The 5,670-nt window shown below is 49.4% G+C and overlaps 1 non-coding gene across 1 annotated transcript; it reads right to left on the bottom strand.

Annotated features, from left to right (window-relative positions):
* Positions 1-711: 711 nt before the first annotated feature.
* On the bottom strand, positions 712-793 carry trnas-gcu (transfer RNA serine (anticodon GCU)). Its single transcript has one exon. It is a non-coding gene; the product is annotated as a tRNA-Ser (tRNA).
* Between the last annotated feature and the right edge of the window lie 4,877 nt (positions 794-5,670).

Below are 5,670 nucleotides of genomic sequence, written 5' to 3'. Positions count from 1 at the left end.
TGACCAATAAAGGAATGCATACCAAACGCCTTCTTTCACTATCCTTACTATCTGCAACTACACTTTCAAGGACCTGCGCTCCAAGGTCTCTTTTTTCAGCAACACTCCCTCGGACCATACCATTAACTGTAAAATTCTTCTAAGATTTACTTTCCCAAAATGCAGTACCTCGCATTTATCTAAATTAAACTCCATCAGCCACTTCTCAGACCATTGGCCCCTCTGGTCCAGATCCTGTTGTAATCTGAGGTAACCCTCTTCGCTGTCCACTACACCTCCAATTTTGCTGTCATCTGCAAACATACTAACTCTACCTAATATGCTCGCAACCAAATCATTTACGCAAATGACAAAAAAATAGAGGAAAAAGCACCGATCCTTGTGGTACTCCACTGGTCACAGGCCTCCAGTCTGAAAAACAACCCGACAGCAAAACACTCCGTCCTCTACCTTTGAACCAGTTCTGTAACCAAATGGCTAGTTCTCCCTGTATTCTGTGAGATCTGACCTTGCTAATCAGTCTTCCATGGTGAACCTTGTCGAACGCCTTACTCAAGTCCATCTATATTCGCAGCTGCTGCTCTGCCCTCATCAGTCGTCTTTGTTATTTCTTCAAAAAGACTCAATCAAGTTTGTGATACATGCTTTCCCATGCACAATGCTATGTTGAATATACCGAACCACTCCTGGCCTGTCCAAACGCTAAGAGTACGTCGAGGATGTGATTCGAACCCACACGTGCAGAACACAATAGATTAGCAGTCCATCGCCTTAACCACTCGGCCACCTCACCCTATGCGACTGGCTTTGCTATTATGGTCACTTCTCCCAAAATTCTCCCACAGTGAAACGTCACTTCCGCGGTTCGATTTAGTTCCGAAACTCAGATTCCTTCCTTGGTTGAACAGTTTAACTGTTGTGTCAAGAATCCTTCCTGCACGGTTCTTACAAATTCTTCCCATCCAAGTTCCTAGCGTGTCGGGGAAGTTAACATCCCCCACCACAACAACACTGCTTTTACACCTATACAGGATCTGTCTACATGCTCTCTCCTCTTTCGCCTGCTGGTCGTTGGCAGGCTTGCAGGATCCACCCAGCATTACGATTTCCATTTCATATTCCTTAGTTTTAAGCAATTAATTTTGCACTGACCTTGCTTCTTTGAATCTGCTCTTGGAATTAATTTTTCACCGGGAACTAGATTCTTCTCCTCTACCCATTTTATAATGTCCGGCAGAGACATGCTATTTCTCCATCTAAAGCCGAGGATTTATTTTACCAATTTCACCCGGTGTGGAATGGTTCGAGTCCTATGCAGGGAAGCATACGCCTCAGGCTCCATTTCCAGCCAAGCACTGAATTTAACAATTTCACCCAATGTGGGACTTTTGAAAATGCAGATAGGGACATTTAGATCCAATCCCGATCTCAGGCTCGTGTTTGTTGATGCTTCATGGTGTCTGGAACTGAGAACCCCCACATGCATGGACGTCCACAGCAGGAAAGTACCAGGTTCCATCTTGGCCTAATACTGACGAGAATAACAATATCATTCCTCACCTGAGAGATCAAAAACCCAGTAAGCGTTGAAAATTGACATATTGGTCTTCTGTTTTGAAGCAAGCCAGGTGACTCAGACCAGTATGCCTCATCTGCCAGTTTTCCTGACTTTCCCTTCCGGGACAGACCAAGACCAACAATGTAGGAAAACATTAACCTAGGCATCATCTTGGGGAGTTGACTATGCAGAATGTTGTGAAACTAAGGACCACCACACTAACTGCTAGATACATGTGCACAGAGAGCAGGTGTGTCCCAGGCTACCTTCTCGGGCACTTCCCGAAACTGAGCTCACACACAATGATGTGGGATGAATTGAGACCCACAGCGATGGGACATTTAGGCCTAAGGTTCAGATCCTGTGCCTAGTATTTACAGTTGATCTAGGGTTAGCTGAACGACACAAATCAGGGATAGAGAGCACAGGCAGAATCTTGGGCCTAACAATGAGTGGGTCAACTTCACCCCTGTTGTCGGTTGGATGGAATAAACTTCCGCACCGCCCACATCATCACAAATCGAGCAGGCACAAGTTGTGGCTTGTGCCAAGTTAGCCACTGTCATTCGTGGTGGTGGATAAACTGAGCCGCGTCACATTCGCACCCTGACTATGGTGCAGGTCTAGCATGCACCTCAGACCTCGTGCTGTGTTAGGCATTTAGCCAATATCTCCACAACGCAGTGAAATGTCGGCTCAAGTTGCATCACAGGCCTCTAGCTGGGAGAGTCAATTAGCCAGTTTCACTACCAGTAGTGGATTTAATGCAGTGGAATACAGGAGTAGGCTGCCTCACAGTCCTAGGACTGAGTGAGCCTATCAGAGTGCAGGACCAATCTTGCCACTCAATCCTTGCTTTGATCTTGCCTCGATGAGGCCTCATGGGCCACTACTGCGCCACGGTTGAGTACAGCCTCACCAGCCCAAGACCCCCAGTTTCCATGATTACCATTCACGGCTCCTGAATGTTCTCCTCCAGGTACTCGCTCGCTCATTCCTGGTATTAACATGGAGGATTGGGAGTCCATCAGCCACCTGTCTCAGCACAGTGCCTCCTGCACCATATCGTGGCTGAGCAGCAGTAGCTGAATGAGACCCAGCACCACCTCCACCAGCAGCGGCAGCTCACAATCATCGTTCTCAACAGGCTGGATGCCAGCTTCGACTGTGTCTTGGCCTCGTTGGGCTCCAGCAAGGTAGACGGTCATGGGCTGTCCCAAGGGCTCCTCTGGCCCATCCTCAGCATGTTGCACCAGTTGGCCATGCCAGTGCCTACATCACCACACACAAGTTTGGCAAAATTGTCGAGGATTTGAAGCCTGGGGTCTAGCACTTAGGGCCAGGAATTGGTTAATTTCAAACATTGTTCACAAGCATCACGTTGAGTTATGATGAAAAAAAAATCATCGAGGCCTTTCAGACAAACCTTCCCTTCCCACACCCAGCTCAGCAAAGGAGAGGGAATCACATCTGTTCCCTGCCTGCAACATTTCAACAAAAGCCACACAACAAAATACATAAAAAAGGGAGAAAATGAAAAGGATGGCCGTGGGGAGGGAATGAGTAGAAATAGGATAATGGAGGACGGGGTTTGGGAGAATAGGAGCGTGGGATTTAGGTACTGGATGTTGTGGTGGGGGAAGAGATGGGGTGCAGGGTGAGGGCATTGTAGTTGGATCAGGGATTGGAGTACACTGGGTGTAGCATTGTGGTAAGAACAGGACTTTGGATGCGCTGGGCAGGGCAGAGTGTTTTGGAGAGGGTGTTTGGGGAGCAGCGGGTGGTTCACTGTGTTTAGGGGTGGAGTTTGGGGTGAGCTGGGCGTGGCATAGTGTGTGGGTTGGAGTTTGGGGTGTGCTGAGTGGGGCACAGTGTTTGGAGGGAGTTTGGGTGTGCTGGGTGGGACACAATGTTTCTGAAATATTTCGGTTTTGCTGGAAAGTGCATTGTATTTGGGGTGTGCTGGACAGAGCACACTGCGATTGGCTTTGGGGTGTGTTGGCAGGGCACAGAATGTGGGAAATGATTTGGCGTTTGCTGGACGGGGTACAGTGTTTGGAATGCTGTTTGTAGTGCGCTGAGTTGTGCACAGTGTTTGGGATAGGGTTTGGGATATGCTGGGCGGGGCACAGCATTTGGGGGCGCAGTGTGTGGTGTGCTAGGCGGGGCACAGTTTTTCTTGGGTGTTTGCGGTGTGCTGAGCGGGCCACAGTATTTGAGGGTGGAGTTTGGGATGAGCTGGTTGGGGAACAGTGTTTGTGGGCGGGGTTTGCGGTCAGCTGGGCGGGGCACAGTGTTTGGGCGTTGCAATTTCTGGTTCTGGTGGTTGCAGCACATGTTTAGGGGTGGAAGTTGCGGTGTTCTGGGCGGGGAAGAGTGTTTGGGGTGGAGTTTGCGGTGTGCTGGGCTGGACACAGTGTTTGTGGTGGGGATTGGTGGTGGAGATTACGGTATGTTGGGCGGGGCACAGTGTTTAGGGGTGGAGTTGTAGGTGTATTGGCAACAGAGTTTGGGAGTGGAGTAATGGGTGTACTGTGGGAACTGTGTTTTGAGGTGGAGTTATGTGGTGTGCTGGGGAACAGTGTTTGGGGTTGTGGTTTGTGGTGTGCTGGGTGCGGCACAGTGTTGGGGTTGGAGTTATGGCGTTTGCGAGGCAGGGCACAGTGTTTGTGTGCGGAGTTTGGGGTGGATTTTGGTGTATGATGGATGGTGCACAGTGCTTGTGGGTGGAGTTTGGGGTGGAGTTTAGGGTATGCTGGTCAGGGCACAGTTTTTGTGGGTGGAGTTTGGGGTGTGCTGGGCGGAATACCGTGTTTGGGAACGGGGTTTAGGGTGTGCTATGTGGGTCACAGTGTTTGGGGTGGAGCTTGTGGTATGCTGGGCGGGCCACACTAGTGAGTGCGGAGTTTGGGGAGTTGGCTCTGTCCAATGGAAAACTGAAAACAGCAAAGTATTGGTAACCACAGCGAGTCAAGGACTGTATCCATGGAGAGGGTGGAAGCTCAAGTTTTGAGTTTAGATGTTGAGGTGTGGAGGGAGCAGCATTTCTGCAACATTGTTGGGGGGATGGTTGGACTGCTGGAGCTTAGAAAGGATGTTGATAATTCAGATTAAATGATCAGACTGTGAGAATGGTAGAAATCTGTGGGTCTATCTGCCAAACGGCAAGAGTAGACCGTCCCACTGGTGTGGGCACGATTGGAGAGAATGTGATAGAGAAGGTAAAAAGGAAAGCTGAAAGGCAATGAAGGAATGAGTTCACAATTTGACGATGCTGAGTTCAACATTAGTCCAGAATTCTGTGAAAATGCCGAGTTTGAAGTTGAGATGTTACTCCACTGTGACCCACTGGAGTATGGCAGTGTACCGAGGACAGACAAATAGATTTGTGAGTAGGATGCTGTGTTAAAATGACTGACCTACGAGAAGGTCAGGGTTATGTTCGTACACGGACTGGAGGTATTCTGCAAATGGAGGGGAATGTTAATGTTGCGCAGGGCTTGAACGAGGAAGTGGTGTTTGAGAAAGGGGCGGGTTTATGGGATGGCGGATTGCAGGAGCTCTGTGCGTCGCCTCTCAGCCTCACCAAGCTGGGCCATCTGCAGAGGAAGATTCCGTCCCCCTGGAGAAGACAGAGCTAGGCAACAGGAACAGAACGTCAGGTTGTGAACGAGGGATAGGGAGCAAGTCCCAGAGGGGCAGCGTATTCCCCAGCTCCACTACCCCACCCCATCCCTCATAACTGCCAGGGCAGAACGATAGGAATCAAGGAGGCTAGAAACAGAGGAATACAGAGATTAGATTTCCTCTAGTGTGGAAACAGTACCTTTGGTGCAAAAGTCCACACCAGTACCACCGAAGAGTAACCCACCCAGACCCATTTCTCTCTGACTAATGCACCGGGCAATTTAACACAGCCAATTCACCTGAACTGCACAACTTTGTGACAGTGGGAGAATGTACAAACTCCCTATAGACTGTCACCCGAGGCTTGAATCAAACCTGGAACCCTGTTGCTGTAAGGCAGCATTGCTCAGCAATGAGCCGCCCCAAGCAATGATCAGCAACTGCAACTGCAATGACAGCATCCTTGCCAACACCAGCTCTACACT

Source organism: Hemiscyllium ocellatum (genome assembly GCF_020745735.1).
Source record: "Hemiscyllium ocellatum isolate sHemOce1 chromosome 41 unlocalized genomic scaffold, sHemOce1.pat.X.cur. SUPER_41_unloc_18, whole genome shotgun sequence".
NCBI lineage: Eukaryota > Metazoa > Chordata > Chondrichthyes > Orectolobiformes > Hemiscylliidae > Hemiscyllium > Hemiscyllium ocellatum.
This window is presented reverse-complemented; position numbering and strand designations above follow the sequence as displayed.